The 11,932-nt window shown below is 37.1% G+C and overlaps 1 long non-coding RNA gene across 3 annotated transcripts in view; it reads right to left on the bottom strand.

Annotated features, from left to right (window-relative positions):
* The window catches only part of LOC144643238 (uncharacterized), a 77,289-nt gene that overhangs the window by 3,356 nt on the left and 62,001 nt on the right, over nucleotides 1–11,932 (bottom strand). For 2 of the 3 annotated variants that reach the window (XR_013568868.1, XR_013568867.1), the window contains exon 3: nucleotides 3,118–4,584. The exons of the other annotated variant lie outside the window; for it this stretch is intronic. This is a non-coding gene — a long non-coding RNA (uncharacterized LOC144643238). Of the gene's footprint in view, nucleotides 1–3,117; nucleotides 4,585–11,932 lie in introns of those variants that run through there. 3 annotated transcript variants of the gene reach the window in all.

Raw genomic sequence — 11,932 nt, 5'->3', positions numbered from 1 at the left:
TTTTTCCTCTTTCTAAGTTACAAACGACTTGTGGGCGTTCACAAGAAACGATACACAGAACGTCCCATTTCGTTCTTTCAGCAAATGGAAGTTATTACTTTTAGTCTTGGGCTAAGTGTATAGGAGCAAGGTGCCAAAGCCCCAATCTCACCGGTATTTGGAATATGTATTTTTAAGATTCGGTTCTATCCTCCTCCAAACTTTTTAAAAAGCCATTAAGCAAAAGTACGTACACGCATCAAACTAAGCAGCTGCTAACCTGCAGCTAAAACATTTCTACATTGCAGCAAAACAACCGTATGATTTCGAAAGGGTCTCCACAAAATAAAGAAGCGCTTAAAAATTTAACGCTTTTCTGTTTAATAGTAAATCTTCGAAAGTAACGACCATTGAATCCAAACGTTCTTTTTAAGTTTAAAGAGTTCCTCGGTTATCAAAAGTCGGGAATAACAGATAGCAAGGAGAGTTTTCACCGATCTGATTTACATTCCTTTTCAAATAAAATTTATTATCTTGGCCTCTAAATATATGTATAAATTACGGGAATAATTATATAGACGAAACCAGAATAAACTTGTTTTTTCCTATGGCATAAGGCATACTTTGTCTATACTCACGCGCAGCTAAAAGGTCAGAAAGCCCAAAAAGGTACCTAAACTGCTTAATATAAAGATACATTTTTATAGCTTTAATGTTATCAAAAGTCATATTCAAAAGCGCTTTACATGAAAATTGAAACTATAAAAAGGCAAGCAATAGTAAAATTAATTTAACTGTAGGAATATTATTACCGGTCTTAAAAAGATGTCTTTAATCGATTTTAAAAACTGTCACGGAAGGGCTTGAGTGTATGGCTTGGGGTAAATTAATATTGTTCCACAAAAATGGACCGCAGCGCTGAGCAAAGACGCGGTTCTCAAAAGAAACACAGTAACACTCTTAAGATCCTAAACACAACAGCACAGGCAACATCTTGTTGCAGGCTTTTGACTGAACAGATCTTTTAATATAATAGGGTGCTTGGTCATTCGGAGCCTTGTCAGTGGACCAGAAGTAGCAGTTTGAAATGAACTCTGAACACTACCGCAAACAGTGGGGGTCGACTAGAGCAGAAGTGTTGTCGAACTAAAAACTTCATATTTTAAATGACCTCAAGTACTGAACGAACCTACGAAAGTAGCGAAAAAGTAACATCAGAATGCTTAATCCGAAAGTAATGAAGGCCGTTACTTTCCGATCTCAACGGCAGCTAGTAGCTTCTTAGAAACACGCGGTCCAAAGTTCTTCCTATCGTTTAGAGAATCGGAAATCGTTTCTACGGAGTAGACAATAAACTGCAAGACAATGTAGGATTTTTGTATACAAAATGACTTTGAGGAAAATGAGTACAACAGTGGATGAAATGAATTACTAACACTTATTGATAAAAGGTACGTTAATAAAAATAAACCTGGGCCAGCTTTGGTGCACGTGGTCATAAGGCATAAAACATTGCCAGCTATATCTATATCTCAAGACCTTGACAGTTACAGCTAAGATCTCTAATGTGAAATTGACTTTCTGGGCGTGAAAACGTGATTTTCAACAAAATTTGGCGCAAAGCCGTAATTTCAAATGCACTCTTTCTCTTCTCCAATTGTTTGCTCTTTCTAAAACTTGCACTGAATCTAACACTCAAAAGAAAGTTTAGTAATCATAATAATCGGTCGGTAAGTATAATGCAACTTTATTCCTTGGAATATTATTTTCAGTTCTGGATTATGAAATACACTTTGGAACTTGAAAAAGGACTCAACAATTTTTACAAACTGAGTACTAATACCTTTTAAGGTGAAATGAAATTGTTCGGATCAACTGCTCTCATAAAGTTCTATTTTTCATCATCAGCATGTCGCCTTTAGGTGGAATGAGCCATACATTCACATGACATTTACCCAGCAACGAGGAGATAGCAATATATCATCCTGTTTTTTAGTGTAAAAATAATAGAAAAAAAAAATGGCGTTTGTTATTCACTGTACCAAGTTTCTCCGGTGGAGATAAGCTGACAAGTGAGCAAATTCCTTCGCGTATGCAGATACGCGTGTAAACCAGATGTAAAGAAATGGCTTGCTGATTGTACATGTTTCGTCAGCTGCTACTAAGTCAACAGTTTACATTGCCTAACTACAGGGGGTGAAGACAGTTTGTTAAGTTTCCTAAGTAACCAGTCAACGAACAACTGTCTTAATACTGAATTAGTGAACAATTTCCACCAAAAGTTTCTTTGTGAGGATATCCACGCAAAGAAACGCGGACATTCGGGCGTCACATTTAAGTTGTTTCCACTGTTTGCCCGACAACACAAATTGGCAATAATATTATATAATAACAGTATCACTTTCACACCTGTGTTAATATTCAAGACTGACTAATGAACCAAAAGTTAATATTAATAATCACACACTGTGATGCGGCGTGTTCAGCGTTAGACAGCTGAGACTGCCCTTTGTCCGCAAAATTCCAATGTACGCCACAATACATGAACTAAATATGCAATCAGCGAATAAAAAGCTCGGTTTGCAGGTAGCGAAAAAGTACTTGCAGAATACTCAGTGGAATAGATATGTGCGAACTCGGGCCACAAGGAAACAAGATTTCCCACCAGTACTGTTCAATAAGAGAAAATTAGAAGAAATAGTGAATATATGAAATCATATATTTGAACTGCGGATGAAGAATACTCATAACTGCGAGGATCTTCTCTTTATTTAGAAAATTAGAAAAGAGAATGCACGTGCGACGTATTTCAATTTAATGAAATACATAAGGTCTAAGTGATACACTTCTCCGTTTTATCATGGGATCTTAGTGGTAAGCTGTATATTGAAGGTAGAGTGAAGCAATTCAGATGAGGGTGGGGGCGTTGGGAGACTTACCGCTGTTACCGATTGTGTATAAGCAACCGTCTTTTGTCAACGAACGTTCTAATTATAGCATTTTTATTAAAAGTTCGCCGGGGAACAAAGCAATACCGGAAAGGATTAGTTCGGAACGAGGCATCAAAATCACAGCTGACAAAAATAAACCTGAAAGCACAAGTGACAAGAGGTACTAACCCAAGTGCGTTTTTCGTGGAAGAATGACAGTTTTTACATTTGAGGTACATAATTGACATGAACCAACTTGGGCAGCAATGTTTCATTTACCTGGGAAAATGTCTCTAAACACGTATGTATAAAATGATGAATCATGGACAAGCGCCTTATAATGAGTCCAGACTTTTACCCACGAGAGGTTACTATTTTTAGGCACTACTTGTAAATACTGTACTTAATTTAGTAACTACTAAAACTATGCTTTTATGAATTCGCTCATGAAAAATGAAGTAACGTATTGCTTTTAACTTTCAGTAGAGGTCACCAATATCTCTATAATCGAAGACATAACTTATTTAATAGTCGTTAAATTCTTGCGGGAAACTTGCTACATTTAGTAGCCGCAAAAATAGTAACCTTAGAGGTTGGTCTGGACGCATACATCGAGAAAAGCACTAAAATTGTTTGTATTGTCCAATTCCGGACGAATTCCACGCCTGAGTTTATAAATAGCCAATGGTTTCCAATAATTCGCGCAAGCTGAGGACGTTCAATCAGAATTTGAAACAAGTTATATACTGAGATAATTTAGAGATCTTTGAGCGGCTTGCTCTATGGAATGCATGCATACGCCGAATTAAAATGTTTGATACAATAAATACAGAATTGGAAATATTTAAGTACGCCTTCAGTTATCATTACAGTAACTGCGGTCAGCCCACAAAATAAATAACAGACTGTTCAAATGAAGCGATGTACAAAGCGCCTTTCTAATGAACAAAGAAAAAACGCGTTCAGACCGAAGGGTAGAAGATATACATGGCATCAATTTGACCTCTCCAACACAAACATGATAATTCGAACACACCATATATCCAACTCAGTACGAATGTTAGACGTGAATTCCAACTAGTAATGACCATATAATTGTGTTCGTTCATCTGATTCCATGTTTAAAGAAACTGTCACGGATTTCAGTTAAATTTAGCCGGGCATGGGAATGGCCGCCAAATTCGGTGAAATATAAAAATAACCTCTTAAAACAGCGGAGGAACATTTTAATAACACAGAAAATACTAAAGAAAGTACGGATGGCCGAAAGTGAAGAAGATTGAAACGGATTGCAATGTGGGTTTTGAAATACTGTTAGGCTGAACAGTTTTCAAAGTTAATCTCGTTTGCTTCTAACTTTAAATTATAACGCCCGGGAGACATGTTTGGTTTTAATGAAGTTATGGTTTTGTCATTAAGATCCAAAGATGTAATTTCTTCGCAAACAAGTTTCATAGCGAGTATTTCGCAAAACTTACTAAATAAACTTAACTCAGCCGTGACACAGTCCCTTTAAGCTGTTTATTAAATGTGCTATTGAATACAACTATGTACAGTAGAAAACTCAGTCTAACGCCAAGTTGATATTAGTAAGAGACAAGAGGATGATCCGCGTGAATGCGAAGACCACTCTTGAAGAAACATGGAAAATTCCTTTTAGTCATAGCCTTCCCTCCTGAAAGAAATCAATAAAAAGAGAAAGCGTCTAAGTGCTCTACGAATCGCGACATTGAAGAAACACAAAGAAAGAAAGAACAAATGAGCTGGCATCCATCGTGTAAAAGGCGTGGTCGAAGCAGGACCTTTCATATCAAGCTTAATATATACCGTCTATTCTTTCTACACATGCAATCAGTCATAGGTCTTAATTGCGGGTCGTGAACTGTGGTACAGCTTCACAAAAGCTTTAATAACTTTAAAACAAAACACGATATAAAGTAATTTAGGCAATGTCACTGAAAATGTCAGAAATCGTTGTTTTCAGTGAGCAACAAAACAAGATTCTTTTAAAGTACAAAACCATTGACAAGGGAATAATTAAATCAAACTGTATTAAACTGATTCATGTCATCGAGACAAACACTGGGGGTATTAAATATGGTCAAGGATTAAGATGGTATGGCTGTTGTTTTTGAGGGGGCAAGAACAACTAAGAAGAGTCTTTTAGCATGCAACTAAAACTGTTAGATATCATAATCGTTTCTGAATTAAACAATTGGCAATATTTTGCCTTCTTGTACTGACAACCCTTTTTTGAAACTACACTGGCTGGAGACATGTGCAATTAATACCCCCATAAGCCAATTTGCGACTGGGGATACGTTGAATATTTTCAGTGCAAAGAATTATGAAAATGAACTTGTTTATGTTTTCCTCGGACATATGAATCGCTTGATAGCAGCTGTCGTTCGCAGGTACCCTTTAAAGGCTTTCATTTGGCTTTTCCTCTTCTATTGCGCGTGCAAAACCAAAAAGACAATAAAGCAGTCAATTTTTTCCACTTGTGCTTTCTTTAAGAGGGTTTTACTCTTTACTTAGACACCGGTTACCGAATAACTTCTTAGATTCTGGTTGTGCAGACATTAAAAGGGTCATTTCTTGTTTGAAGACAGGGTGATTGTTTTGTTACAAGCTTTTCATTCAGGCATTTTGACTGCTTGGTATTTTTGATAAAGATAGCCGTTTAACCTTTAAACTTTTTGCACACCAGGACTTCAAAAGAGGACAGAAAACCGGAAAATGAGCATATAAGAGAATAAAAAAAGCCAAAGGACACTTCATAATCATATCATTAATAAAAACAGTACGCGCGGCTTCAGTCGTAAAATAAAACCAAGTCGAGATAGCGTTATAACTAAGCCTTCAAATTAAATTACGTGCACATATTTAAGATTTGTGGTTTACCGCGAGAAGTCCAGATTAAGGTAACGGAGTATGACAAGAATTCTTTCCGCCGATTTGTCCTTGCCCATTCAACACGCAATAAAAACCACTCGTGGCTGTCACAAGAACTAATTAGATGTTTAAAATCTTAAGTGGTATGTGAATATCTATCTAATCTCATTCCCCGTCAGGCCAATGTGTTTATCAGCGATGGGGCTGAGCTGCCAGCGCGGCGCCTCTCCACTTCTGCCGGCTAAATCTGTTTATAAGAGTTTAATGCTGATAAGCGATAACACAATCTTGGATCGCAAATGGAATTTTAACAGCTTGATAGAAAATTCCGATCCGCTTTTCTAAGCGGGATAACGAAAAACATATTTACTTTAAAAACACCTGAGCGCGACATCGAACGTAGTTGACGCACATTGTTCCTTACAGACGTTGTTCCCCCAAAAAGACTTCTTCTGAGGAAGTATTGTTTGGTATCAAGGTCAATGAACCACAGTTGTTACTTAATTCAACCCCCTTATTTTTGTAACATCCAAGACTCTTAACCTTCATCAGTTGAGCCCTGCAACATCAATCATCGGCATATGGACCAAGCGTGTCCCTGAGTTTACAAGCCGAGCATGAAGCCTTTGTTCGCTTAAATAGTTTCCTGGGCTGTACATTTACGGTCAGAACATGACTCAACACTGAAATCGTCTAAAAAATAAGTTTCCTTCAAACAACCGCGCAAAATAGAAAAAAGTTCATGAACAAACTATGAAATAACATGTTTTCGTATAACGGTATTATTAAAGAACAGGTACATCGAAATTTAATGGACAAAAAACTCTATTATTGCCACAGTCGACAGGCACTTTATGTAGTTGTGGTTGTTAGGTCTAAGAAAGATATTCTAGAATAATCTGAATATATTTGAAGCAGAAAACTAAAAAAAAATCAAACAATTGGAAAAAATAGCCCTGTTTTTCTCCAAACTAGATTCACCCGCCGCCTCAAGTGAAAAATAACCTGCAGTTGGTTCTTAAGCTGGTGCCGGTGGCTGACGAAGAAGAAAGGATTACCGTATTACATTTCCTCTCCACTTTGGTTAAAAATGGGCAATTTCTTCAAACCTAGAATAACTTCCACGTGGCACTAAACGTAATCGTAGACTTGAATAACACTATGTTCGTGTTATCACATCAACACTATTTTTTGCCCCAGTAGGAGACTAAACTCCGCTGGATGTCTTTCAGTAAGAAGGACCTTGTAGCGGGTGGTAGTATTTTATGTCTTTATATAAAAACAAAATGGGAAGGCATTTACCATGAAGGGGAAATAACAATGGGCTAAATTTGATAAAAGGTTTCCTAAGGTTTTGTGTAAATACTCGTCTGCTACCAGCCAATTGTCAGAAACAAGTCAAAACAGTAGTGTATTGATAACGTTGAATCTTAACAGTTACGGCACTGCAGGCTAAAATCGCCGCACTTGAACCAAAAAATACAGTCTCTTGGCTTAGAAACTGAGAAGAAATATCGAACACTGTAAAGATAAGTAACATTTATTTTATTGACATCTCTTCACAATGGAAGGTTCTTTTACTGGTTGAAATAATAAAGGGGAACTTAGCTTCCAAATGTCATCTTGAAATTACGCACCATTGTTTGTCTTACGAAAACCGAATTAAGATGATAGATTGGTTCGTGAGGTCTTTTAAATTACGAAACAATTGCAAAGCTCTAACGAAGACACATACACGAAACGTTATCTTCAGTTACTAACCAGTGTCTGCAATGGAAAGCCAAGTGCTTAAATTCTGTTTAAGACCAATTTTCCTGTTGTGTAATGCAACTACTTGAATAATCCGGAAAATGGCAGATACATGTTAGGTAGTTTTGGACAAAAATGGGCTCTACGCAAAGGAACGAACGTTGAATTTTTTTTAAAGTCCCACTGGGAAACACGTGGAATTGATCAGGCAGACAGGTACAACGCAAAACATTGTAGGCCTCTTGTTTTCGTTTTGTCAGAGGAAACTTAACAGAGATACAGGAGATTCTACCGAGAGAAAAGCAGCCACCAGCCACAAGAAATGCCCATGCTCTTTCTGTGTGTGTTATGTTGGAAGTGGATCACTGAGGCAGTGTCCTCTATTTTGTTATTTATTTCTTTTGGATTCTCACAGCGTGACCTCGCCATATTCAACTGTTGTATTCATAATTGTGTCGTAGGAGTTGAGACTCGTGAGCGGGAGTTTTGATCAGCTGTTACGATGAGCATTGTGTGTATTAGAGGTGGCGCGGAAAATTATGCCATGTGGCTGTTCGATAGCTTGCTAAATACTTCTTTTGTGACTGATCGCGCCTTCAAATTCAATTAGCACTACCTTTATTCGAGCTTCAATGTTTTAAACCATTTTCTCCCTGATTTTTGAACGCTCAGTTAAGAAAAACCAACAGAGTTTTCAATCAATAGCTTAATCGACAAAAACGTTGCTGGCGTAGCCGCCAGATTACAATGAACGACAAGAGTAAAACAGGTGGTTAATGATGGAAGAGTAAGCTTTATATACACAGTACAATGAGACAGTTATATGTCTGAGCCTCAACTTTAGTAGTTTTATCGAGGATACAGTCATCAATCGTTTTTCTTCTTCTATTATTTATGTGCTTTTTAAACCGAAGTAAATAGAGTATCGCTATGAATCAGTTCCCTTTGACACAATGAGAAACTGTGCCCATTGTGCAATTCTGCATGGAGCAATCCACGAGTTGCAGCTTTAATTTTCCAATCTGGAGAGCTAGGGTTAGCAGAAAAGCCCATGAAAACAGACGCACTGTCTAAAAGAACTAACATCATGATGTGATCACTTTGTTACATATGCTATCAAGGATAGTTTACAGAATGCATGGACGCGTGAAATTAATGCAAAAACCACAGAGGAAAGCTAATAAAATAGAAATTGAATCAATAAAATAGAATCACAGATAAGATAGATAGAAGTGCTGCGTCTTTGAAAAAGTTGTTCAAAAACACGTAGGCACATGAACACTCAGCTGAAAAAAGACAAAGAAAAATTCCTTGAAATAAAACAAAGGATAACGTACAACAAACCCGTACAGCTGACAACATGTTTGCCTTTCGATTCTTGTGCATTCTGAATTAACTGCACTTACATTTCTCGACTGCCCTTATACTTCTCAAAGAACCATTTTGCTTCTTTAACATTTAAGCCTAGCTGTCAACACACAAATTTACCTACAAAATCTACATACATTTCTAATAGTAAAAGATGGAAGAAAATAAATTTGACTCAGACTATAAATACAGACAATCTTTCTTTTACCATCGCTGATTAAAATTTTCAGAAGAAGCAAGGTAAGGATCACGTTTAGTGTTAAAAAGAGCTTTAAACACAATGGAAGGCAAGGCAAAGGCAACGCAACACATTAAGCATACCTAGAGATTGCTACAGCAAGACTTTTATCTTGACGGGAGGGCAAACTACTCCAGACAGCAGTGGGAAGAGGACTATTTTAAAACACATCCCTAAAGGTTAAATCTGACAAAAACACTAGAATGGATAAACGAAAAAATTCCACTTCTGCCTACCAATCCTACGTGCTCTTCCGAGAACACTGATGGAAATAATGCGTTCCTTAAACACGTGCTACTGGTGTTCCCTGCTACAGCGCGCGCCGACATTTTTGCCTCCATAAAACGGGTGGAATGTGTTAATGTGGAAAGGTAAGTCAACAAGCCGTCCACTCCAACAAGAGATCTGCAGGACAAGACCAGCCCACTTCTATTCTTTGTTAATTTTAACTCCGTAATTGAGCTATTTTTCTGATTTTTTTTTTTTAAATTAAACACATTTCCACACTATTAGCATACCGTCACCTGCTTCCCTTGAGAACGTCTTAATTTAATCAGTCCCTCGAGATATTTTTAATCCATCACCACGAGTTTATGTTAGCACAGTTTAACATAACATTAGTTAAGTCAGTTCACAGATTTAACAAACCCAGGAAACACTTGTTTCGTTTATTTGCACCTCAGCAAACTTAACAGCTGTTGACAATATCAATTAATGATCTTGGTATTTTGTTTTCAATTTTGATGTTAAATATTTTACAAGATGCGTTCACGCTTTGTCAACAATTCTAGCATCTTGCCGTTCTTGGAGCGTCTCGTTGAATTACTACTCTACCTTTTCGCTTACTTTGGGCAAAAAGAAAGAAATTTGCCACAAAATAACTCAAGAAGCGTCTGAAATTATGTCAACAGATCAATTCCACAAAAGCCGAGTTTAAAGAAAAGCCAATTTCTAAAAAAAGAAGAAAATTATTCACTTATCCCTAAACACAGGTGCGTGGTGCCACTATGTCGCCAAACAAGACTTTGTTCATCTGTTAACCAAACCAACTTTTTAAAGAATATCACTTAATCAATCCGATTAGCAATGCGTTTGCAAACGGAAAAACCAGAAAGAGAAATGAAAGAAAAATGACATCAAAAAGGCGCTTTCGTCAAGAAGCCCCATAAGACAATACCAAGAGCATTTTTTGCCCTATTGTTGAACAATGCAACAGGTTATGAAGACAATGGAAAGATAGACCCTTCTTGAAAGCCCTTTCAAGACTAAATAGCTAGAATAAACTTTGTAGTGTGATGTGAAAGAAGGCATATGAATGAGATATGAGGCGGGTAATACCAAGATTTGTGGGGTGCCATAAAGTTAGTTAAGAATCTGTTAACGGACTTTTCTCGGATTCCGCCTATACCAAATGTTTGTTTGTATAAAGTCGAATTCCACAAAAAGCGTCAAAAAACTTTTCTCGTTCAGCTGCAGTTACTATTATAAACGTTTTCTATACTTAATTGAATTCTGACAAAACGTTGCATATCTATTTCATCAAGTTCAACTTGAAAAGCACACTGACAGTAAAAATAGTAGTAGAAAACTGCGCTGTGTTAACCTGTTGATTTCTAAAAGGTACCCTATAGCCAATCCAGCACCTGTGTTTCTTCGCACATTCGAAAATAACAGCCTCTTTACGTTAAATGAGTGAAATGGTTGTTGAAGAGACAAAGCATTTTCAAAACGTAATGAAAAGAAATGCTCTACCCTGACAATGCTCAGATAAAAGAAAAAATTCAAAGCGAGATTAAGGTGCATTAAAGGCCGATTTTGCTGGCGATTTCTAACTCGAAATACTCACAAGGACTGTATCTTGTTTTGAAAAATAAAGTCTAATTCAATACATTTCACAAATTTATGAAAGGATGTCACTTTTGCAACACGTACCTCATGAAAAGATGTCACTTTTGCAACACGTAAACGGTAAACGCTTCTTTTACAAAATCCATTTCTAATTTCGAGAACTAATTTTAAAATGCAGGCTTTTTCAGTAAAGGTTTACGAGAAAATCAACAACCGCATGCACACAGCGATGGCAGTAGGGCACAAAAGTTTATTTATTTAATGCGATGCCAAATGCCAACTGAAACGGTTTTAGCCAAGAAAAACAACGACCTCCTCAGTCTTGAGAACTAAAAAAAACTCTATGCAGTTGCAATGGCAAGGAGCCATGAAATTCGTGTGATTATTAACAAGGCAGATGGTTTTTACTGCAGGGGAGAAATTTGTTTTGTTATGACCAGTAAAATTGTCGCACCGTTTCTCGACCTAAGGAATATGTGTCGCAACTAATTGAATTCTCATGCAATAAAACTATGTGAATAGCTGAGTAAAAAGACGGCTCCAGCTTGGCTGAAAGTAACTTCATTTGGCCCTGGCATTTATTAGATAAATTGGCCAGACTCAACAGCTTAATTTCGTTAGACGGGCACCCATTTGCAGGTCTTGTTCCCCGAGTTAACTGGAAGATAATCAAAAACAGGCTATTGAAATTTCCACAACAGTACCAACTCAATAATGTTCAATGAAAGTACTAGATAACAAACACCGTAACGCTATTTTTAACATTGCTAATCAATTTTATGAAATTCGGTACACTGCAAGAATCGAAGATAAACCCAAGGTAGACTATTCTACCTGAATACATATCAAGTTAAGCATCCCATGTCTTAATTTGAAAAGAGAAAGCCTGTATTTTTAGGCGCTAACATCATAACTGGTGAGCGCT

Source organism: Oculina patagonica, chromosome 2, assembly GCF_052425735.1.
Source record: "Oculina patagonica isolate OP01 chromosome 2, crgOcupat, whole genome shotgun sequence".
Taxonomy (NCBI): Eukaryota; Metazoa; Cnidaria; class Anthozoa; order Scleractinia; family Oculinidae; genus Oculina; species Oculina patagonica.
The sequence above is the reverse complement of the archived record's forward strand: the minus strand, read 5'-3'. Positions and strand labels throughout refer to the sequence as shown.